General features: G+C 41.0%; 1 protein-coding gene across 1 annotated transcript in view; it reads left to right on the forward strand.

Annotated features, from left to right (window-relative positions):
• Positions 1-26,452, forward strand: part of LOC149235999 (glycoprotein 3-alpha-L-fucosyltransferase FUT11-like) — a 171,322-nt gene that overhangs the window by 111,121 nt on the left and 33,749 nt on the right. The gene's annotated exons all lie outside the window — the stretch shown is intronic.

Consider the following 26,452-nt stretch of genomic DNA (forward strand, 5'->3'; position numbering starts at 1 on the left):
AACTCACACTTGGACTCCTTTGCATATAATTCCTTCTCCTCTAGAATCCCCAACACCTCGTCCAAGTGCCTCAAGTGGTCTTCCCATGTCTTGCTGTAGACCAATATGTCATCGAAGAAGACCAACAAGTACTTCTGCAACTGCTTATTAAATATATGGTTCATATAGGACTGGAAAGTCGCGGGAGTGTTGGTTAGCCCAAATGGCATGACCAAAAACTCGTAGTGCCCATAGTGGCACCTGAAAGCTGTCTTCGGGATGTCTTGCTCCCGAACCCAGATTTAATGGTAGCCAGAACGAAGATCAATCTTCGAAAAATATTTGGCCCCTTTCAACTCATCCATCAACTCATCGATCCTGGGAATAGGATACCGATTCTTGATTGTTTTCTTATTGAGAGCCCGATAGTCTATACACATCCGCAAGGTGCCATCCTTCTTCTTAGCCATCACTACCGAAGAAGCGAATAGACTAGAGCTTGGGTGAATATGGCCCAATCTCAATAGCTCCTTTATGGCCTTCTCTATTTCATCTTTATAAAATTTGGGATGCTGATAAGGAGTGGTTATTACTGCTTGCACACCCTCCTCAAGTTCTATAACATGTTCAAAGCCTCTATCTGGTGGTCTACCTAGAGGAATATCAACAAAAACTTTATGATGTTTACGAAGTAATACCTGTATGTTGTCACCACTGCTCTGACTTCTTGTTGTTTGTAATAGGCACTCTACTGCCCACTCGATATCACCTCGTCTCAATACAGCTTCCATGTGGTTGGTTGATACAAACTTTGGTGCGTATTTATGCATGGCTCTTAAAACTACGCTCCTGCCATCTTCTGGATCAATGAACTCCATTTACATGTTCTGTTGATCTGTGGTGTACTTCCCTATGTAGTAAAGCGACTAACACCCTAACACCACATTAGTATTCGGCACATCCGCCACGAAGAAGTCATCTGTCACTGTATAGTTTCCCATGGTGAGCTGTAGCTTGGGAATGTCCTTGTTGCAGTCCATCTGATGTTTCCCCGTTATGATGACTGTAAAACCAACGAACTCTACTGTAGGAATTGCCCTCTATTCCACTAGTTCTGCATCCATGAATTTGTGAGAAGCCCCACCATCAACTTGTACTATCACCCCTGTGCCCGGTTATAACCCCTTTAACTCTGAAAGTATGATATCTATGGAATCCCGACATAGAGGCAAGAATAGGAGCTTTTCCCTCTGCATGCGAGGACTCGCCCCCAACGGTCTGGTGAAACTGCCCCTGTATCTGTGCTTGTGTAGGTTCCTGTACCGGTCCTTGTACCTGCTCCTCATCACTATCATCACTGTCACTCTTCGAGTGCACCTCAATGTAGTGGGCCTTGCCCACTTTGTCATTGCCCGCACACTTGTGCCCTGGTCCCCAAGGTTCTTGACCACTGAAACAAAGTTTTTTCTTCCTCAGCTCTTTCCAGGTCTCCTCATCCATCTTTGGTTTCCCGGTCCACTCCTTTTGAAAGGGCTTGACCTCTTTACCTTTTTGAGGGAAAGAAGGTTTAGGAGTGAATTTATTTTTGGAAACGACATCCTGTAAGTCCCTGGTTTTATTGATTGCCGCACGAAGTGTGGTGGGTTCAAAACTCTTGACCCATCCATGTAGAGGTTCTGCCAACCCCTCTACAAATAACATAAGCAATTTGGCCTCTGAAATATTTGTCACCATGACTGCCAGCCTCTAAAACTCCGCAATATATGCCTCAAACTACCTATCTGCTTGAGTTGTGCAAGCTCTCTAAAATGAATCTTTGGATCCTTTCTGTCAAAGCGCTCAATAAGCCTCTGAGTGAACTCTATATATGATGTGATGTTGACATGCCCCAACGTCACCAACCCATGGTACCACCACTCATGGGCTTTGTTATTGCTAAGATTATACAGGCACTGCGACAACCGCTCAAGGCGGGGGTTGTCATTCTGATCCTCGCCCACTCCGTTCTAGCTATCTCCTAACAATATGCTATGGGGGGTAGTCTTCGTGGAAATGAGGTGATGGAAAGCAAGTTGGGAACTAACTTGCCCGGGAGACACAGTTGAGTGGCCTAGCTACTTGGTGAAAATTTAGCAAGATTAGGGATTTGATTAGATTTAAAATTGAGATCAATGCCTTATGGAGTCAAAAGTTCTTTCTTACTATAAATTATGACCAAGTAATTGGATGGGCAACCGCTGCTTATATGATTGACTAACCTATATGAGATGCAAATCCTAAGACCTAAGTGTGATGCAAGAACCTTGGTTATTTTTAGATAATATGCCTAATCTAAATGGAACCTTTCCCTTAATTGTTTTGACAAACACTCTTCAGAGTAGGTTGTGTTGAAATTTTGATGTTCTACGCTGTTATAATCACTTAAATCTAGAACTTCTTTATGTTGCAAAATAAGTTAAGTAATTGTAAATAGAACATAAACCATATAAACCATATGCACAATGGAAGACAACCAAGAACTCAATGAGACACAGTGAAGTTAGGTCAATGACTATGACAAAACCCACAAGGGGAAAACCCAACCAGATTCTTCTTTTATTAGAAATCAATTGTTCAGCAGAGAAACAAAGTACAATGAGAGAATGAAGAAGTTCACCCAAATCTGAAGAAGATCTCTGACAACAGTAGTTGATGCAAACACTGAATCACTTTGGCCCTCCAAGATCTGTTCTTGCTCTTCAAGACTCTTTCTCTCTCTCTCTCAATCTTCCTCCGGATCCTTTCTGTCAAAGCGCTCAATAAGCCTCTGAGTGAACTCTATATATGATGTGATGTTGCCTTGCCCCAACGTCACCAACCCATGGTACCACCACTCATGGGCTTTGTTGTTGCTAAGATTATACAGGCACTGTGACAACCGCTCAAGGCGGGGGCTGTCATTCTGATCCTCGCCACTCTGTTCTAGCTATCTCCTAACAATATGCTATGGGGGGTAGTCTCCGTGGAAATGAGGTGATGGAAAGCAAGTTGGGAACCAACTTGCTTGGGAGACACAGTTGAGTGGCCTAGCTACTTGGTGAAAATTTAGCAAGATTAGGGATTTGATTAGATTTAAAATTGAGATCAATGCCTTATGGAGTCAAAAGTTCTTTCTTTTTATAAATTATGACCAAGTAATTGGATGGGCAACCACTGCTTATATGATTGACTAACCTATATGAGATGCAAATGCTAAGACCTAAGTGTGATGCAAGAACCTTGGTTATTTTTAGATTTTATGCCTAATCTAAATGGAACCTTTCCCATAATTGTTTTGACAAACACTCTTCAGAGTAGGTTGTGTTGAAATTTTGATGTTCTATGTTGTTATAATCACTTAAATCTAGAACTTCTTTATGTTGCAAAATGAGTTAAGTAATTGTAGATAGAACATAAACCATATAAACCATATGCACAATGGAATACAACCAAGAACTCAATGAGACACAGGGAAGTTAGGTCAATGACTAGGACAAAACCCACAAGGGGAAAACCCAACCAGATTCTTCTTTTATTAGAAATCAATTGTTCAGCAGAGATACAAAGTACAATGAGAGAATGAAGAAGTTCACCCAAATCTGAAGAAGATCTCTGACAACAGTAGCTGATGCAAACACTGAATCACTTTGGCTCTCCAAGATCTGTTCTTGCTCTTCAAGACTCTTTCTCTCTCTCTCAATCTTCCTCCAGACTCTCCAACTCTCTCTTTCTCAAGTTTGAATTCTCTTCTCACAAACAAAAGTACGTGTGTCAATTGAGGATGAGAGGTACAAATATATAGGAAGAGCAAGGAGGTCGAATTCATGAGGGAGTAACTCCTATGCCTTGAGGAGGAGTTACATATGCCAAAATAGGAGTGTAACTTATGCCATAAAGGAGAGGAGTGTAACTTATGCATTTAGGAGAGAAGTGTAACTTATGCATTAAAGAGGTGTAAGAGGAATCTTTTTATGACGAGTCATTAAATTGTGTAAGAGAGTGTAAGAGGTGCGTAAGAGCATTAAAGAGAGAGATGAATGAATCCATTAAGAGAGAGAGTAGGAGAGAGTAACATATGCATTAATTGAGGGGAGTTACATATGACATGATTGAGTCTCATGATTGAGAGACTTGAATTTCTTTTTAATAATAATATAATAATATCATAAAGAGGATAATAGTAATAATAATAATAATATTGATGATTAAGTTAAAAATTAAACAATTGAGATTGATTAAGGACAAGTTAAGTGATTTTCCATCATATATATATGATTACAAATTGATGGAAAGTGATTTACTATTTTTGGAAAGTCATGGTTGCAAAGATATACATGTCTTTCTATTTTTAGAAAGTCACTTTAGAAAGGTCTAAAATGAAATTTTATTCAAGGAAATTCATTCCATAGTTGTCAATTTTCAACACTCCGTCTCAGCTAGGGTGGAATTTCTTTTTGATACAAGGATCTCTTATTAAAATTGGCAACTAGGGCCAAATTCCACCTTGGGACAACTCATTTGATGGAGATGATGATTGCATTAAATTCCTCTTTTTGAGAGGACCAAAATTGATATAAAGATTGCCTCATTTGGTCAAGCAGAAGTATAATCTTGGATTTATGCCCACACATGTGCAAATTGTTCAAGATGGCCACATCATCATGTAGGCTCAAGAAGCCTAATGGACGTGTCTCTTCACCCACAACAAATTGTATAAGTACAAGTGACCTCACACCTCATTTGGCACCATCATCACTCACACATTCTTCTCTGTCCTGCTCTCATTGGTTCGTACAACGATTGGGCAACTTCTCTCTCACACGTGTGGCAAGAAGGACCGAGATTTCAGGGAACAGACCAAGTTTGACCAACGTTGACCAGGAGGTTGTTGGCAAGCTTTGACTGCGATTTTTGGAGGATCTTTTCTGTCTCTTTAGGCTGCATTTCTGGGCACAGAAATAGAGGGAATTTGGGCAGTTTGACCAATGCTGACTTTAGGTTTGACTGCAGAAAATTTACAATAGTTTTTCTCTCTCCTTTGACCGAGCTGTTTTGGGTTGACTTTGACCTATTGATCAGGCCGAGTTTGACTATAGAAGACCTAGCTGTTTTGAGGATGATTTATTGCTGATTTGACCAACGTTGACTTTCTGGTTATGGCTAAAGTTTGCCTACAGTTGATTGCAGAAATTGAGAGGGTTGTTTTGACTTTGAATTGGGCAAGTCAATTTGACTTTGTACTCTCTCTTTGCTGAACATTTTGATATAATAATAAGAAGAATTGATCAAAGGGTTTTCCCCGTCTTGGGGTTTTTCCTTGGCATCCGCTAAATCTGGTGTCCTCTTGTCTTGGCTTGTCTTATGCATATTCTTTTATGTTCTATTTACTTTTACTATCGATGTGATTAATGGTTAATGTGATTTCCTCTGGATATCTAAATTAAAATTGCTATTGGGATGCTTAAGGAACATTGAAGTAATTGTGCTAAGCATTGAACATACCATTGTTAACTAAAATTAACATGGGACCAGAGCCCCGTGAAGACAAAGCCCAAGCAAGAGAGAGAAATGCAATCACTAAGAAAATAGTTGTTGGACAAGAACATTGGTCTAGCTTCAATGACAACTACATCATACTTCAAATCCGAGGACAAGCTCAAGGACAAATCTAACTATCATGCATGGAAGATGAATTTGGATTTGACTTTGGAAGAGAATGATGCTATGGAATATGTAAAGGGAAGAGTGGTGGAGCCTTGTTCAAATGCACATGTTGCTGCAAAGACGAAATACAAGAAAGGTGAGGTCAAAGCTAAAAGAATTATCATTGATTCCATTCAAAAGCATTTGGTTGCCTATATTTTTGATTTGGAAACATCTAAGGAGATGTATGATAAGTTGGTTGGGATGTTCAAAGTAAACAATGCAAATCAAATCCTCTTTCTCAAGAACAAGTTGAAGGACATCAAGATGGATAGAGGGGAGTCTATCCAATCCTACTTCATGAGGATTACAAAAATCAAGAATGATCTTCTATCTATTGGAGAAGTTGTTGTTGACAGGGAGCTCACTCTCATTGCTCTTGGAGGTCTCACAAGAGCATGGGATGTGTTTAACACCATTATTCTTAACAATGACAGGATTCCTAGTTTCGATGAATTATTGGCTAGATGCACACAAGAAGAGACGAGGATGATGGAGAAATACAAGCTTTCAAATGGAAATGAACCTACTGCTTTTTCCACTCATGCAAAAAAGAAGAACAATGCTGGTCCAAAGAGACAAGGTCAAGGATTCAAGCAGGGATTCAAAGAAGGAAGAAAAGGAAGGTGCTACAATTGGAAAAAGTTTGGCCACTATGCTAGAGAGTGTCCTCACAAAAAGGATACTCCACGGGATGATGAGAACAACAATCACAACATTTTCAAAGGCAATGGCAATCAAAGGAACAAAAGGTTCAACAACAAAGGAAAGAGGAATGCTCTCGCTGCTTGATATGGTAAATGGTCGACCTCCCAAAAGGACGAGAAATTCCAGGTATGAGGAAACTAATGTTGTAGAAAAACAAAAAGAATTTTATCTTATTTCCGCCCTCACCACTGCCTCTCCTCCGGACACTTTGGATCATTGGTTGATTGATAGTGGTGCCTCAAGGCACTTCACTAGGTACAAGGAGGCCATCTCAAATTTGATTGAAAAGAAGACTAATTTGGAGATCATACTTGGAGACAATGCCACCTACCATGTGAAAGGGATAGGGACTATCACTCTTCACTTAAATCAAGGTCAAACCCTTCATCTACAAGAAGTATTATATGTATCTGATAATTGATTTGAAGAAGAACTTTGTGTCTATTTCTGCGATGGAAGATAAAGGCTTCGAGGTAGCATTCATTGATGGAAAGGTACATTTTTGGCAAAGAAACCCTAAAGATGCATTTACACTTGGATTTAGGGTTGAAGGTCTTTATCAAGTTGGAGGAAGCCCTTTGGGAGCAATGACTTGCGATACTTCTCTTCAATCCGAATTATGGCATCGAAGATTTGCTCACCTTCATTACAAAGCCTTACTTGGGGTAAGGAAGATGGTCACAGGTATGCCTGAATTCAACATAGATCATGAAGGTGTTTGTCAGGGTTGTGTAGCTGGAAAACATACAAGGGGACCATTCCCTTCAAGTGAAAGTCAAACTACCGACATTCTTCAATTGGTCCATTTTGATCTATCTGGTATGTTGCCTGTAACATCATTGGGAGGATACTTATACTATGCAATTTTTGTGGATGACTTCTCTTGTAAAACGTGGATCTATTTCTTGAAGAAGAAGGATGAAGTGTTCAAATGGTTCCGTTCTTTCAAAGCCTTGGTTGAAAATCAAACAGGGAAGAAGATCAAGATATTGAGGACCGACAATGGAACTGAATATGAATCAAATGAATTCAATGACTTTTGCAGAGAGGCTGGCATTAAGAGGGAGACAACTGTTGCATACACTCTTGAGCAAAATGGTGTTGCTGAAAGGAAGAATTGAACAATCATAGAAGCCACCCATGCCATGCTTCATGACCAAGGCCTACTGAAGTTCTTATGGGGAGAAGCTACCAACACTGCCATATATGTTCAAAATAGGAGCCCACATCAAGCATTGGATTTCAAGACACCCAAGAAGTTTTCACTGGTAAGAAACCTGATGTTTCTCATTTTAGAATATTTGGATGTCTTGTGTATTTTCATGTGCCTAAAGAGAAAAGAAACAAGTTAGAAGCATCTGGGAAGAAAGGAACATTTGTGGGCTACAGTGAAAATTCGAAGGCATATAGAATCTATGTGCCTGGTCAAAGAGAAGTGGAAATAAGCCATGATGTCACTTTCGATGAAGATTCTGCCCTTGGGAAAGCCAGAGATCTCCCTATTCCAAGGAAGGACAATGATGATGTTGCAAGAAAATAGGATGAATCTTTGACAGATGAACCAATGCCCGATCTTGAAGGACTGGTGGATCCCATTGCTTCACCTCTTGGTGATCCCTCTACCTCATGGAAAAGACCTTTGTGGCTCAAAGATACTCTCAAAGATGCTGAAAGACATATTGCTCCAAGAGGGACATTTCGTGAAAGTAAGAAGCCGAATAGGTATAAAGGGTACTTAGCTGCTATGAGTAGTATTGTTCAATCTGAGCCATGTACATTCAAAGAAGCTGTGAAACACCAAGTATGGAAGGATGCGATGAATGAGGAGTATGAATCAATCATGAAGAATGATGTTTGGGATGTGGTTCCTAGACCTAAGGACAAGTTTGTGGTCACCTCAAAATGGCTTTACAAAATCAAACATGGAGCTGATGGGAGTGCTGAAAAATACAAGGCCAGGTTCGTTGCTCGAGGCTTCTCTCAAAAGGAAGGAGTGGATTATGACGAGATATTTGTACCGGTTGCTCGATATACTATTATCCGATCTATTATTGCTCATGCTGTCTCTCAAGGATGGAGCCTACACCAGATGGATGTTAAGACTGCTTTCTTGCATGGCTCGCTTAAGGAGGAAGTCTATGTAGATCAACTTGAGGGGTTGGAAGTACAAGATCGAAGGACACATGTGTGCAAGTTGAAGAAACTTGAAAGCCCTCTATGGGTTGAAGCAAGCCCCCAGGGCTTGGTATGAGAGGATTGATAGCTATCTTATGAAGTGGAGATTTACAAGGAGCGAAGCTGACCCTAACCTACATTTCAATGTTGAAAAGGACAAACCTCTCATTCTGGTCCTTTATGTGGATGGTCTCTTTTTGACAGGTGCAAACCCTCTCATTTATCAATGCAAGAGGGAGTTGGCTTCCGAGTTCGAGATGAAGGACCTAGGTTTGATGCACTACTTCCTAGGCCTGGAGGTTTGGCAAAAGCCAGGTGAGATTTTCCTTTCCCAAGGAAAATATATTGTGAAGCTGCTCGAGAGATGTGGGATGGTGGATTGCAAGTCTGTGTCTACTCCGATGGAACTCAACTTCAAGAAGCTATGTGGAAGTGCTGCTGGGCCCAAATTGGAAAATCCTTCCAAATATAGACAACTTGTGGGGGCCCTGATGTTCTTGGTAAACTCCCGTTCGGACATATGCTTCGCTGTGAATACGTTGAGTCAATTTATGGTCGAGCCTCATCACATACATTGGATTGCTGCTAAGAATCTCTTGAGATATCTCCGTGGCACAATCAACTATGGACTAAGATACACTACTAGGAATTTGAGGCTACATGGATATACTGATGCTGACTGGGCTGGCAGTGTGGTGGATCATAAAAGCACGTTTGGATGTTGCTTCTCATTGGGGTCTGCTTCAATTTCTTGGATGAGCAAGAAGCAGAAATCGGTTGCTTTAAGCACCGTCGAGGCTGAATACATTGCAGCTAGTATGGCCTGTTGTGAAGCTGTTTGGTTGAGGAAGCTCTTTAGTGAGCTATTTGAGCACGTGTTGGATACCACCGTGATCTTCTGCGACAACCAAAGTGGGATTTTCCTTTCAGAGAATCCCATGTTCCACGACCACTCCAAGCACATTGATATCAGGTACCACTTTATTCGGGATATGGTATAGCGGGGAGCAATAAGGCTCCAACACATCAGGGCTAACAAGCAGGTCATAGATATCCTCACGAAGCCCTTGGGGAAGGTCAAATTCTTAACCTTCCGAGAGAGACTTGGAGTCGTGGAAAGACCCTCCCATGAGGTTTTCGCTTGAGTTGAACATTGAGCTCTGCGAGCTCCTGGAGGCTTGGTGTACTCCTTAGAGCTATGAGCAACCTTAGGGTGAGTGGTTCACCTTCCCTTGTGATACCCCATGATGGTAGACATGTGTGTAGGGTGAGTGGTTCACCTTCCCCTACGATTGCAGACACATGTATGTAGGGTGAGTGGTTCACCTTCCCCTACGATTGACATATGCATAGGATGAGTGGTTCACCTTCTCCTATGGCATATGAGCAGGATGAGTGGTTCACCTTCTCCTATGGCATATGAGCAGGATGAGTGGTTCACCTTCTCCTGCTGATGCCCCAGCATACATCCTACCCATGTAGTCCGAGACTCATGGGAAGTACCTCTCATCTGGCCAATGAGTTGGGAAAAGTGGATAGGGACCATAACACTACTGATGGATGCATCGTGTATTGCCGTACTCCCTATGTCTAGGATGCATGGTGTTCAACAACTTGATATAGGATCAATTGAGGTTCTACCTTTGGACTGACTTTTGTCAGTGGAGAGTGGTAAGGTTTTGTGACTCAATCTCGATCTATTCTTCTTCATTATTACATCATGGTTCAACAGAGAAAAGATGAGATAACAAAGATGATACATGACAACAGGATGGCATGATGATCGATGATGACAGATGGATTGGCAGGTGGAATTCTCCCTAGTTGAGAGGGAGTGTTAAAATTGGAAACTAGGGCCAAATTCCACCTTGGGACAACTCATTTGATGGAGATGATGATTGCATTAAATTCCTCTTTTCGAGAGGACCAAAATTGATATAAAGATCATCTCATTTGGTCAAGCAAAAGTGTAATTTTGAATTTATGACCACACATGTACAAATTGTTCAGGTCGGCCACATCATCATGTAGGCTCAAGAAGCCCAATGGACGTGTCTCTTCACCCACAAGTTCAACGAATTGTATAAATACAATTGACCTCAGACCTCCTTTGACACCATCATCACTCACACATTCTTCTCTCTCTTTTTCTCATTGGTTCGTACAACTATTTGACTGCTTCTCTCTCTCACACTTGTGGCAAGAAGGACGAGTTTTCTAGGCTGAATTGCAGGACTGAAATTTCAGGTAGTAGACCAAGTTTGAGTAGTGTTGACCAAGGGGTTGTTGGCAAGCTTTGACTGTGACTTTTGGAGGATCTTTTATGTCTCTTTAGGACACATTTTTGGGCACAAAAATCGAGGGAATTTGGGCAGTTTGACCAGCACTGACTTCAGGTTTGACTGCAAAAAATTACGACATTTTTTCTCTCTCCTTTGACTGAGTTTGACCAAGCTGTTTTGGGCTGACTTTGACCTGATTAGTCTGAGTTTGACTGTGGAAGACTAAGCTGTTTTGAGGATGATTTATGGCTGATTTGACTAGTGTTGACTTTATAGTTAGCGCTGAAGTTTGATTGCAGAAATTGACAGTGCTGTTTTGACTTTGAATTGGGCAAGTCAATTTGACTTTTGTACTCTCTCTCTGCTAAACATTTTGATATAATAATAAGAGGAATTGATCAAAGGGTTTTCACTATCTTGGGGTTTTTCCCTGGCATCCGCCAAATCTGGTGTCCTCTTGTCTTGGCTTGTCTTCTGCATATTGTTTTATGTTCTCTCTACTTTTATTGTCATTGTGATTAATGGTTAATGTGATTGCCACTAGAAATCTAAATTGATATTGCTATTAGGCTGCTTAAGGAACATTGAAGTAATTGTGCTAAGCATAGAACATACCATTGTTAACTAAAATTAACATCGGTGCTATCTCTACTTTGGAACAATGATGTTACAATCCAATGAAGAAGAATCATCATAGGGGAGATACATCCATCACCCTATACACACTTGGGGGGATCCACTTGTGAACACATGACAAGGATCTCGCACATCCAAGGCTCATCACTACTTTGGGGGATCCACTTGTATGACAAGGATCTCGCTCATCCAATCACTACTTTGGGGGATCCACTTGTATGACAAGGATCTCGCTCATCCAAGGCTCATCACAACTTGGGGGGAACCACTTGTCAACACATGCAAGGATCTCGTTCATCGAAGGCTCATCACTGCTTGGGGGGATCCACTTGTCAACACATGACAAGGATCTCGCTCATCCAAGGCTTATCATCCATGACCACCCTCTTTAGGAAGGGTCACATCTGTCAGTCCAAGTTTCTCTCTGAAAACCAAGAACTTTCCTTTCTGCAAAGGCTTGGTAAGAATGCCAACGATTTGGTCATCAGTGGATATATGATGAAGTCTTACTACTCCTCTTTGCACCATATCCGAGATATAGTGATATTTGATCTTAATGTGTTTGGTCTTGTCACGGAACACATGATTGTCAGCAAGTTGATTCCCACTCTTATTGTCATAGTAAATTACTGTAGTATCCAATACTTGCTCAAACAACTCTCCAAAGAGCTTCCTTAGCCATACTACCTCACAGCTACCCATGCTAGCAGCAATGTATTCAGCTTCAGCCACGCTGAGGGCAACAGACTTTTGCTTTTTTCTCATCCAAAATATCATGGCAGATCCTAAGCTGAAGCAACACCCTGATGTGCTCTTTCTGTCAGTAGAGTTACCAGCCCAATCAACATCAGAGTATCCATGTAGCCTTACATCTTTGACAGTATATCTCAATCCAAGATTGATGGTCCCATGTAGGTACCTCAACACATGCTTTGCAGAAACCCAGTGTGCATGAGCATGCTTAATCATGTATTGACTTAGAGTATTGACTGCAAAGCATATATTTGGTCTAGTGTTCACTAAGAACATCAGTGCCCCAATCAGTTGACGGTACTTAAAAGGATTAGCCAAATCAGGTCCTGCAACTTTACCACAAAGCTTCTTGAAATTCATTTCCATTGGAGTATTCATGGACTTACACTCAGTCATGCCAAACCTTTCTAGTAGTTTGACAACATATTTTCCTTGAGAAAGGAAAATCTCACTAGATTTCTGCCATACCTCCAAGCACTAGAAAGTAGTGCATCAAACCAAGATCTTTCATTTCAAATTCAGAAGCTAACTCCCTCTTACACTGGAGAATAAGAGGCTCACTATCGGTAAAAAATAAATCATCAACATACAATACCAAAATCAAAGGCATACCTTGGACTGTCTTAAAGTAAAGATTTGGATCTGCATTGCGTCTGGTAAAACCAAGCTTCATCAAGGAGCTATCTATGCGAGCATACTAAGCTTTTGGAGCTTGCTTCAAGCCATAGAGGGCTTTCTTCAACCACAAACATGAGTTTTTGGATCTTGTACTGCAAAGCCTTGTGGTTGCTCCACAAATACTTTTTTAAAGAAGCCATTGCAGAAAAGCAGTCTTCACATCCATTTGGTGAAGAGACCATCCTTGACTAACAACGAGAGCTATAATAGATTGAATGGTGGTGGAACGGGCAATGGGTGCAAAAATTTCATCATAATCTATTCCCTCTTTCTGAATGAAACCTTTAGCCATAAATCTAGCTTTATATTTTTCAATACTGCCATCAACACCATGTTTAATTTTATACAACCATTTGGAAGATACAATAGATTTACCTTGGGGCCTTGGAACCACTTCCCATACATCATTATGAATGATGGATTCATATCCTTCAGCCATTGCATTTTTCCACACTTGGGCCTTAACAACTTCTTCAAAAAGGCATGGTTCAACTTGAATAATGTTGCTCACGACTACAACATATCCTTGGAAGCGGCAAGGTTTCTTGCTTCCTCTGAAAGTTCCTATGGGGCAACATTTTTATCAACATCGTGAAGAGTGTCACGAGGTCTCCTTTTAGAAGGAGGATCACATGGAGGAGGATCCAAAGGATCCATGGGCTCCATGGGTTCATCAACAAGATCAATTTTAGCTTCAAGATCTTCTTGTATTTCAAATACATCATCTTGACTATCAACATTAGCAAGAGGAAGAAGAGTGTCTCTTGCTTTTCCAAGAGCTGCATCTTCATCAAATGTTACATCCCTGCTAAATTCTATATTTCTTTGACCAGGTACGTATATTCTGTAAGCTTTAGAATTCTCACAATAACCAACAAATGTACCTTTCTTACTTGAAGCTTCCAACTTGTTCCTTTTCTCTTTTGGGACATGCAAGTAGACAAGACAACCAAAGATCCTTAGGTGATCTAGATTCAAACAAGAACGCAACAAATTACAGAGATAACCATAAACACAAAGATGCAGCGGAAATAATACTTCATTTCATTAATATAAAACACTGAAATATGCTTACAAATAGAAATGGAAATAAACCAGCTAGGGCGATGGTAGCTTATGTCTGAGGAGAGATGTGGTGGCTACATGCCTCTCAACCGTGTTACACTGAGGCTCGAAGGCCTATTTATTGTTGAGAAACAATGCAAAACCCTAAACATCTAAAAACCTAACCCTAGAAGATGAAATGCCAAACTGTGGGCCCTGTTTGGGTAAATTGGTACATCAACTTCTCGGGGTCGTAACTTTGGCATACGATCTCCGTTTGACGCGCACAATATCTCATTAGAAAGATCTATCCGAGAATTACAGCTTTGGGAAGAGAAACATCAGTCCATGGATCCATGTTGTTCCCAATTTTCCCAAAAAAACATCGTTTAGGGCCTTAAAACAGCTCTAGAAGTTCAGGACTCGAAACACTGCTAAAAATAGTAAACTGTGCTACAATTAAGGAAACTGAAATGCTGAAAGAAACATTGGTGGGGGTCCAAGTGGACTTGGCGGGTGGCCACCAATATCCACCTGGATCATTCCTCCCCCCTTAGGAAGCAATGGTCCCCATTGCGTTGAGTTCCTCCATGAGATGAGGAAACTTCTACTAAACTTGGTCCTTGGTGAGCCACTTGCCTTGGTGAAGGAGTTGGCCTGCTTTGACAACTCAATACAGTTGGATATTCTGCTGGCAAGTGTGCTTGATCTGTGTGTCCATGATCCGATCAATTGCAGCTTGTTCCATGCAATCTGGATTTAACTCTATGGGTGTGAGCTATTCTGCGATGTCGGATGTGTCGAGTAATGGTGGAAAGTATGGCCGAAGGTGGTCCACATTGAACACTGGGTGCAAGCCAAGGAATGGGGGAATGCTGAGCTCAAATGCATTGTCTCCCACAACCTTTGTAATGGTGTAAGAAACATACCAGAGTGGTCTGAGTTTCCGATAGGCTCCGGTAAGGCGTTCCTTTTGCAAATGCAACCAGACTTTGTCGCCCACTTGAAACTTGTGTGGCACCCGATGTTGATCATGTTGCTGCTTGTACTTGGCATTTGATTTCTCCAGAATGTCATGGACTTGCTGGCAAATATGTTGGATGTGCTCAATGAAGCTGTTTGCCTTATCTGTTTCAGACAAGACATGAGCCGAATCTGCGTGAGTAGCTACAAATGTTATGGCCACATCAATGGGGCATAGTTGCTGGAATCCCAAGCCCACCTGAAAAGGGTTGTGGCCACTCGAGCTGTGGAGAGCCCGGTTGTAGCTATGCTGAACATAGGGGAGGCTCTCATCCCATGTGCGTGGATTCTTTGAGTTGTACATGCGCAGAATGTGTATGATCATCTTGTTGACAACTTCTGTCTAGCCATCAGTTTGAGTATGGAAGGCTGTGGACTTAGTGAGTTCGGTGTCCAGCATCGGCCAGAGACTGGATCAAAATGTACCAAGGAACTTGCTGTCCCGATCTGAGATGATAGACTGTGGGATCCCAAAGTGTACCCACACTCGTTAAAAGAAGAGTTTAGTAGTGGCTTTTGCTGTGATATTCTTCTTGCAGGTCGCCATAATGGCCATCTTCAAGAACCTGTCGACGACCACAAAAACATAGTTGTTTCCATGCTTAGTGGAAGGAAGGCCTGACATGTAATCCGTGGAGATGGATTCCCAAGGTCGACTAGGGGTAGGCAGCGGGGTATAGAGGCCTTGCTTCTTGATGGTCGGTTTGGCAATGGCGCAGGCAGTGCATGATCTGATGTACTTCCCGACATCCTGTCGAAGATTCGGCCAATAGAAATACTTCTGTAGTACTGCCACCATTTTCTCGACCCCGAAATGCCCAACAACCCGACTGTAGTGTGCTTCCCAAATCATCTTGGCACACTCGCTTGAAGGAACACAAAGGTGACCCAGGTGGCATAACAGGGCATCCTGGAGGTGAAAATCTGGAACATGCTGACCCTCCAAGAGTGTCTGGTATGTGTGGCCGAATTCTGGGTTACTTTTGTAGAGAAGTGGCCAATCAGAAGTCTCGTGCCCATAAGAGTTGAGCACGGTGGTTAATGCCATGATCGGTGGTCGACTGAGGCAATTTGCAACATTATTGGTGCTGCCCTTCTTATACTTGATATTCAAATGGAATTGTTGCAGGTATGTGGACCACTTCTGATGGCGATCATTTTGCAATTTCCCTTGGGTCTGTATGAATTGCAGGGGTCGGTGGTTTGTGTGGATGACCGTTTCCTTCCCCAAAATGTAATGCTTCCATTGTCGGCAGGCCTGCATAATGGAATACATCTCTTTGTCATAAGTGGGATACTTCCAAACTGTGTCTGAAAGTGTCTCACTGTGATATGCCACTAGATGCCTGTGTTGAGTAAGGACTGCCCCAATAGCATAGTCAGAGGCATCTGTCTCGACCTCAAATGGTTGTTGCAAGTTTGGTAATGCGAGCACTGGTGCCGTGCAGAGGCGATCTTTCAACTCTGTGAATGCCTTTTGTTGAGATTCAGACCAAAAGAATTTTGCTTTCGCTCCTCCCTTGGTGACTTGACTCAAGAGCCAAGTGATATGAGAAAATCCCAATACGAACCTGCAGTAGAAGTTGGCAAGACCTAGAAAGCTGCGGAGCTCTGTTAGAGTGGTTGGAGATGGCCAATCCCGAATGACTTGGATCTTGGCTGGATCCACATGCACCCCCTGTTCATCAATAATGTATCCCAGATACTGACCCTGGGTCGCATTTATCCAAGTTGGCACATAACTTGTGTTGTTGCAGTGTTTGGAGAACCTGTTGGATGTGGTGGAGGTGCTCTTCCCAACTCTGGTTGAAGATCAGAATGTCATCCAAGTATACAACTACAAATGAGTTGGTGAATGGCCGCAAGATGTCATCCATTAGCCTTGTGAAGGTTACAGGAGCTTTCGTCAATCCAAAAGGCATAACCAACCATTCGAAAAGGCCCTCCTTGGCTTTGAAGGCAGTCTTACACACATCGGAGGGTTCGAATGGTACCTGGTGATATCTTGACTTCAAATCGATCTTGCTGAAATATTTTGCCCCCTTCAGTTGGTCCAGGAGGTCATCAATCTGTGGGATCAGGTGCCTATTATGGACAGTGATCTTGTTCAACGCCCGATAGTCAATACAGAGTCTCCAAGTCCCATCCTTCTTCTGTACCAACACGACCGAGCTCCCACAGGGCAATGAACTTGGACGGATGTGACCTTTCTGCAGCAGCTCCTGAATCTGCCTCTTGATTTCATCTTTCTCCAGAATGGAGGGCCGATAGATTGGTCCATTGGGCAGCGACGCACCTGGGGTCAGATCGATGGCGTGCTTGACCCGACAGTGCAGAGGAACCCTTGCAGGAGAGGTGAAATGTCCTCGTATTCCTCCACGACCTTGTCCATTTGTAGTTGTCGTGCGGAGGGGCCCTGTTTGGAGGTTGTGGCCACCGTCTTCTTCTTTCCTTGGGGGCGTATCATCAGGAAAACAAATTTCCCGGTTTTGGAAATGAGCTTATTGCATTTTTTTGCAGTAACCAAAGAGATGGCGGTAGGCGGTGCTACCTTTGGTATCCTGTACAACTTATTTCCCAAAGTAACAATAACAACACGGGGCCTTGATTCATACACAACATGTCGCTTCCACAAGTATGGTTGTCCTAATAATACATCACAAAATTCAAGGGGAGCAATGTCACATAATACCTCATCCGTGAAGGGCTTGATGTTGTATGGAAGGTGACATTGCTGGCTCATGCGAAGATCCCGTCCTTGGTGAAGCCACTCGATGGTGTACGGTTGTGGATGTGCTGTGGTCGGTAAGCCCAGCCGCTTCACGACCTCTGCCGAAATGAGGTTCTTTTGGCTCCTGCTGTCGACAATGAACTGTAGCGGGGAGCCCTTTACCCACATCTGGGAGTGGAAGAGATGCTTCTCCTCCTCTAGATCTTCGGGTTCCTCCTTCTGGATCTTTGTGGTGGCAACGGTGGCGTTGGGCTCCGCATCGATAATCTGCTTCCCTTTGTCATTCCCCTTGTCGGGTTCTGACTCAGAGTCGGAACATGCATCTGATTCTGAAACCTTTAGCTTGGCCACCAGTGACTGCTTGGCCTGACACTCACTTGTGTTGTGAGTGGAGCTCTTATGGAACTCACACCACTTTTCCGTGTCCTTTTTCGGCTTCGCGGCGCTGTTCTTTGCTTGCAGCTTTGGCGGGTTGTCTTGGGTCGCCTCGCCTTGGCTTTGTCCTTTGTTCTGTGGTTTGGGGGCACCTTTCCATTGCTTTGGATTCGCAGATCCAAAGTCTCGCTTCTTCTGTTTAAACTTTTGCTCGACCTTGACGGCATATCGGTATGCCGTGCCGAGCGAGGAGATGTTCAAGAATTCTATTTCATCTTGGATGTACTTGTGCAGGCAGCCGTGATATTTGAGTATCAAATGTTGCTCCGAATCCTTGATACCCAATTTTGTGCAAAGGGTATGGAAAATATTGGTAAACTCCGGCACGTCTTGGTCCCTTCCCTACCGCAGCGTGGTCCACTTTATGTATTGATCCTTATAGCTTCCGACAGGGTAGTACTGCTCCTTGATGGCATCCTGGATTGAATACCAAGTGGGTGTGGTTGAAAATAGTGAGCCTGTACTTTCATCCTTCTGCTTGCAGTAGGTTTCCCACCAGTCCTTGACGTGGGGGGCTGTTTTGAGAAGAGCGAAAATAATCTTTTCCCGACTGGAAAAATCATGAACAGAAAAATAACTCTCTAGTAGATTTAACCATTTATCGACGACATCTGCATCTATCTGACCCTCGAATATGGGGATTTCAAAATTAACTTGTACCTAAAACGGTGTGGCGTTTCCGGAGTAGCTGTTGGAAGCCGATGTGTCGCCCCTGTGTAGCCGCTGAAGGATCTGGGCAAAGCTGTCCATCATTGCGTTCCTTTGTTGCTCGAGGGCTTCTTCGAGCAAGATTTTGATAGGATCTCCTGCCCCCTCATCTTTCTTTTCATCCGCCATGGGAGGTCGTTAGGATTTGCGAGGCTGGTCTTGCAAAGGTTCGACCAGTTCAAGCCCTAACTCCTTATATCTCGACCTTGTTGGGGACATGCAAAGAAAAACAGAGAAAAAGCAGACCCCTCTAATACCACTGATCCAGATTTAAACAAGAACGCAACAAATTACAGAGATAACCATAAACACAGAGATGCAGTGGAAATAATACTTCATTTCATTAATATAAAATACAGAAATATGCTTACAAACAGAAATGGAAATAAACCAGCTAGGGCAATGGTAGCTTATCTCTGAGAAGAGATGTGGTGGCTACATGCCTCTCAACTGTGTTACACTGAGGCTCGAAGGCCTATTTATTGTTGAGAAACAATGGAAAACCCTAAACATCCAAAAACGTAACCCTAGAAGATGAAACACCAAACTATGGGCCCTGTTTGGGTAAATTGGTACATCAACTTCCTGAGGTCGTAACTTTGGCATACGATCTCCGTTTGACGCACACAATATTTCGCTAGAAAGATTTATCTGAGAACTACAGCTTTGGGAAGAGCAACATCGGTCCATGGACCCATGTTGTCCCTAGTTTCCCAAAAAAACATCGTTTAGGGCCTCAAAATGGCTCCAGAAGTTCAGGACCCGAGAAACTACTAAAAATAGTAAACTGTGCTACAATTAAGGAAACTGAAAAGCTGAAAGAAACAATGGTGGGGGTCCAAGTGGATTTGGCGGGTGGCCACCAATATCCACCTGGATCATTAGGTGCCCAGCTTTGGGCTTCTCGCCAGTGAAGACTTCTTCAGGAGTCTTGTTGTTTAGGGCACGGTAAGGAGATCTATTTGGAACATAGACAATTGCGTTCGCAACTTCTCCCCATAGAAACTTTGGTAATTTTTGATCATGCAACATAGCTTTGATCACTTCCATGATAGTTCTATTCTCTCTCAGCCACACCATTTTGTTCTGGGTTATATGGTACAATGGTCTCTTTTCTGATTCCAGCTTCTTTGTAGAAGTCAATGAAATCACTGGAAGTGAACTCTCCTCCATTGTCAGATCTGAAAATTTTGATCTGCTTTCTAGTTTGTTTTTCTACTAGAGCTTTGTAATCTTTGAACATGTTAAAAGCTTGACTTTTATTTTTTAGAAAATAAATCCATGTTTTGTGAGAAAAATCATCCACAAAGATAATATAATACAAGTAACCACCAAGAGAATTTATAGGCATTGGTCCACATAAATCAGAATGTACAAGATGCAATACCTAATTGGTTCTACTTTTGCTTGAAGGGAATGGTCCCTTCACTTGCTTTCCGCTTGCACATCCTTGGCAAATGCCATCATGATCAGATCTGATTTCCGGCATTCCGGAAACCATCTTTCTCACATGAGGTAATGCTTTGTAGTGCAAGTGAGCGAACCTTCAGTGCCAAAGTTCACTTTGATGATTGATGTCATGGATTAGTGCATGAATAGGTCTTCCATTGATTTTGTATAGACCTTCACATCTAGATCCTAGAGTGAGGGAATCTCTCATGTTGGATCTAGATGGCCGAGTAAGAACTTTATCATTTATGAAAACAACTTTCATTACTTTATCTTTTAAAGTTGATATGGACACAAGATTCTTCTTTAAATTAGGTACGTATAAAACTTCTTGAAGTGTCAAAGTTTATCCTTGATCCAGATGAAAAGAAACAAAATCAGATCCCTTTATGGGATATGCAGAGTTAACTCCAAGAATGATCTTCAAATCTGTCTCCCTCTCAACCAAATTAGAGAGTACTTCTTTGTAACCAGTAAAGTGCCTTGAAGCACCACTATCAACCAACCATCACAAGAATTTGCAGGAGATGAACTAGAAAGAGTAGAAACAAGAAAGTACTTTGATTGAGTCTCAACTACATTATTATCATACCTTTGGTTCCTTGAGGAACGATAGTTTCCTCTGCGAGCAGAAGGAGCTTCTCTTCTTCTTCTATAATCAGATTTGTTGGAGTGATTGTTGAAGTTGGATTTTGATGCTCTTTTGCTTTTTGAACAGTCACGAGCATAGTGGTCATGCTTGCGACAATTGTAGCATTGGACTTTTGATAAATCTCTAGTCCATTGAGAGGAGTTGTTGGGAGAAAACTTTCTCGAATAGTGCATTCCTCTTCTTCCTTTCTTCTTTTTGCCTTGTACAACAAAGACAGTAGGTTCTCCCTCCTCATGCTTGGGAATTCTCCCTCTGGAAATCATTCTGGCTTCTTTTTGACTGCACTTTCCCAAGAGCTCATCAAATGTAGGAAACTTGTCATTATTACTAATGGTAGTAATAAAACTTTCCAAAGAAGAAGGAAGACCTCCAAGCGAAATCAATACCAGTTCTTTATTGGAAACAATTTCACTAGAAGTTGACTCTTGATCTTTGATTTTTGATATCGTCATGAAATATGCTTGAATGGTTTTTCTTCTGTTCATCTTAACATCTTTGAATTGATTCTTCAGAGCAAGAATTTGACTCAAGTTGTTCACTTGATACATTTTAGTCCTTGTCATACATTTCTTTGGCTTTCTTCAAATTGGAAACATAAGTGATGTGGTGGTCTCCAAGAGAGTCAAAGATAGTCTTTTTAACCTTGATTTCTCTTTTCTTGTATCTGGCCTTGATAAGAGAATTGGAGTTTTCAGCTGGTTTTGCCACCTCTCCTTCAACATACTCTAAAACATCATGTTCCTCAAGAGAAATATCCAATCTGGCATTCCAAGGGAAGAAGTTTGAAGTATCAACCAACTTCTCTTCATTCTTAAAGTAGGAGGAAGACATCTTGATCTGCTCAAAATTTCAGCAGCAAATAGAAATGGACAAGAAGAGATCTTTTAGCTGTAAATGAGACATTTCAGCAAAAAAAATGGTAGTGAAATTTCAGTAGAAAATGAGTAGTAAGTAGAAGGAACAACAAGAGATATTTCAGCAAAAGGATAGTTGCAAATGATGCAGACAACAAACTATATTTCAGTAGAAAGAGAGCTGCAAATGGAGTGGACAACAAGCTATATGTCAACAGAAAATGAGCTGCAATGGAGTGGACAACAAGGTATATTTCAGCAAAAAACGGGCTGCAAATGGAGTGGACAACAAGCTATATTTCAGCAAAAAACGAGCTGAAAATGGAGTGGACAACAAGATATAGTTTAGCAAAAGGAGAGCTACAAATGGAGCAGGCAACAAGCTATATTTCAGTAGAAAAGGCGCTGCAAATGGAGCAGACAACAAGCTATATTTCAGCGAAAAGAGAGCTGCAAATGGAGTGGAGAACAAGCTATATTTCAGCAAAAAAGGAGCTGCAAATGGAGAGAACAACAAGAGATATTCTAGCAGAAAGAGAGCTAGAAATGGAGCTTGTTTTCACCAAAGCTCTGATACCATGTTGAAATTTTGATGCTCTATGCTGTTACAATCACTTAAATCCAGAACTTCTTTATGCTGCAAAATAAGTTAAGTAATTGTAGATAGAACATAAACCATATAAACCATATGCACAATGGAAGACAACCAAGAACTCAATGAGACACAAAGAAGTTAGGTCAATGACCAGGGCAAAACCCACAAGGGGAAAACCCAACCAGATTTTTCTTCTATTAGAAATCAATTGTTCAACAGAGATACAAAGTACAATGAGAGAATGAAGAAGTTCACCCAAATCTGAAGAAGATCTCTGACAACAGTAGCTGATGCAAACACTAAATCACTTTGGCCCTCCAAAATCTACTCTTGCTCTTCAAGACTCTTTTTCTCTCTCTCAATCTTTCACTAGACTCTCCAACTCCCCCTTTCTCAAGTTCGAATTCTCCTCTCACAAGCACAAGTAAGTGTGTCAAGTGAGGATGAGAGGCACAAATATATAGGAAGAGCAAGGAGGTCGAATTCATGAGGGAGTAACTCCTATGCCTTGAGGAGGAGTTACATATGCCAAAATAAGAGTGTAACTTATGCCATAAAGGAGAGGAGTGTAACTTATGCATTTAGGAGAGAAGTGTAACTTATGTATTAAAGATGTGTAAGAGGAATCTTTTTATGACAAGTCATTAAATTGTGTAAGAGAGTGTAAGAGGTGCGTAAGAGCATTAAAGAGAGAGAGGAATGAATCCATTAAGAGAGAGAGAGAGAGAGAGAGAGAGTAACATATGCATTAATTGAGAGGAGTTACATATGACATGATTGAGTCTCATGATTGAGAGGCTTGATTTTTTTTAATAATAATATAATAATATCATAAAGAGAATAATAGTAATAATAATAATAAGTGTGATGCTTAAATTAAAAATTAAACAATTGAGATTGATTAAGGACAATATAAGTGATTTTCCATTGTATATATATGATTACGAATTGATGGAAAGTGATTTACTATTTTTGGAAAGTCATGGTTGCAAATATAGACATGACTTTCTATTTTTATAAAGTCACTTTGGAAAGGTCGAAAATGAAATTTTATTCAAGGAAATTCATCCCATAGCTGTCAATTTTCAACAGGTTGTGGGATGGAAGCCAACGAGAAGTAGACACAGGCTTGATTAATGATACTGTGGGATGGAAGCCAACGAGAAGTAGACATAGGCTTGATTAATGATACCTCCCCTATGTTCCAACCACCCAGTGCCTCCGGTGTTGTAGATATTGTGTCTCTTACGACTGCAAGGTCATTGTGTTTTTAACTAAGAAGGGCTGAGTCCCTCAAATTGAATGAATTTGGTTGTCCTAGGAGTCTATCAACCAAGCTTATGCTTGGAGGTAAGTTGTTAAATGCAACTACTCTTAGAATGAAATGCAAGATGGATGAGTGAAGTTCTTAGCTTAAGATTGTTTTAAATGTTTAAGTACTTAAGTTATGATTATTCTTTATGACAAGAGTACTTAACGATAAATGAAAAGACAATCTTAACCAAACAAGAATGTGCCAAATACTTAAGTGTGAAGTAGATACCAAAGATAATCACAAAGTTCTAATGACTACGGGATGTACACAAATCCTGTAATAACTTAACTCACACTTAATCAAGATATCAATTGCAAGATTATTAAAGACAATGCCACAATTGAAACAATTAGAGATCTTCAAAGATATTTCAACCAAGTAAATGCCAATATCAAATCCACAAGATGCCATCACACAAGATAACTGATACAAATACCCAAGCTTCTTAAGATTATGAACTTAAAGTAGAACACTTATTCAATAATGATTCAATCACAATGTCAATTTGATCTTAATGCCAAAAGTAACTTAAACAAGATTTAGAAACTTAGAGCTTAGATGTGTGAGTGTCTTAAGTGCAAACTTTGACAATTATTAGAGCTTAAGACAAGACAAGCGAATGTTAGATTTCCAATAATCAAAATCAATAGTAATACTTCAGAAATATCAACACTTGTTATCCTTATGACAACAGTAATAAAATCACTTTAGATTCGAGAAACAACAAGCCTATGATAGCCACAAATGATCAATGAGATGCCCAACACTTTTCTAATGTAAATTATGAGTTTTAGCCCACTTTAAGATGCAATGTTCAGACTTATATCAGATCTGATTTAACTTGTTACAACAGTAAGTAGAACAGAAAATCAATGAGTTATTTATGCCACAACAAGGGCCAAATCTAGCCCAAAACTTGGAAAAATTTGCCAAAAACTGAAAAGTTTAGTTTTTGAGCCCTCTTAGGTGTGTTATTTAGAAAAAGTTCAGATATGATTTAACACTTCTGCAAAAAGTTTCCAACAAGCCAAAATTTAGATCCAAGCTAGATCCTTAATGCCCAAGTGGCCAAATTTCTAGAAAATTTGAATTATGCAATTTTAGAGTATTTTGACCAACTTAATGTGTTTTTAGGGCTTATGTATCACTGCCATGAATCAAAATTTGCAGCTGTAATAAAACAATGAGAAATTAGGGTTTGGAGAGCAAACCCTAGACCAAAAGCCTTGAAGATCACTTTGTCCAAACTTGCCACAATTTTTTGTTAAATTGGCATTCGCAACTAGGGCCACACTCCATGTGGGTCAGCTTAATTATGGCAGGTGATATTTTTATTGGATCCCTCTCGTCAAGAGGTGTAGGATTGATCCAAAGATCATCTGATTCCGATAAGTATTTATGGAGATATGAATTTATTTTGATTATGGATCTATCATCTAGCCGACCAGCAACTTGAGTAGGCTGAAGCCCAAAAGACATGCCTATTCAACACCTATATTTTAGTATAAATTGAAGAGGACTTGAGGTCATTTGGACATACACATTCTTCATGTGCTCTCCTCTCCACGTCTTGGGTTTTTGGAGAAGGAGAGACACTAATGAAAGATGCCCTAATTTACACGCTGGAAATGGAGACACTCAGCCACAGATTAAGGAAACAGTAACACGTTGTTCATGGAGTCATTCACACGCAGATTATGGAAACATGTAATATGCTGTTCATGGAAATGAGCTGCAGTGATGAAGAGGTGCCGTAGTACAACACATGGTAATCTACACGCTGTTCATGATCGGATTCAACGCAGTCAATACTCCTTCAACGCAGTATCTACACGCTGTTTAGGATGCAGGCAAAGATGCATGGACACACATATATATACGTTGTCCAGAAACACGCAATATGGGAATGAAGGAATATGGATATAGGCAGTCATGAAGGAAGTGAAACCCTATGCCATTCGTGGAAACATATAAACTGGAATACGCACTGTAATACATGCAGGTAGATACGCAACAACTTCATGAATGTATGTGGATACGCAGCAACAACAACTCTGTATATATATATATATATATACGCACAACCCCGGTGGATACGCAGCAACAACAACTCCGTATATATATATATATATATATATATATATATATATGCGCACAACCCAGGTGGATACACAGCAACAACAACTCCGTATATATATATGCACAACCCAGGTGGATACGCAGCAACAGCAACTTCGTATATATATATTATGCACAGCCCAGGTGGATACGCAGCAACTCAATGAATATATATATAAGCACAATTATACATGGAACGAAGTCATTAGAACACAATGCAGTCATAACAATATATTGAATTCGCTGGACAGTCATGAAATGCTGGACAGTCATGAAACGCTGGACAGTCATGATACGCTGGGCAGTCATATGATATACCATGCAGATATATAAACGCAGGCCCTAGATCTGGCAGTGTGGTCACACACAATATATATACGCTTCAGTATGGAACGCTGATATATACAAGTCATATTCATTATGGGACGCTGTCATATTGATGATGTATGGAATGCAGATGTATACAAGTCAAGGCAGCACATAAATGAACACAGTTAAGGCAGCAAGGTAAGGAACATGCTGTATGAAACGCTGTCATATAGACAATCGCATATGTAACGCAGTCATGGGCAACAACATTACGTGTGATCTAGGTA

The sequence above is a fragment of the Pinus tabuliformis genome, chromosome 8 (assembly GCF_031772625.1).
Source record: "Pinus tabuliformis cultivar Carrire ecotype Pingquan chromosome 8, CPIR1, whole genome shotgun sequence".
In the NCBI taxonomy this organism is placed as follows: Eukaryota; Viridiplantae; Streptophyta; class Pinopsida; order Pinales; family Pinaceae; genus Pinus; species Pinus tabuliformis.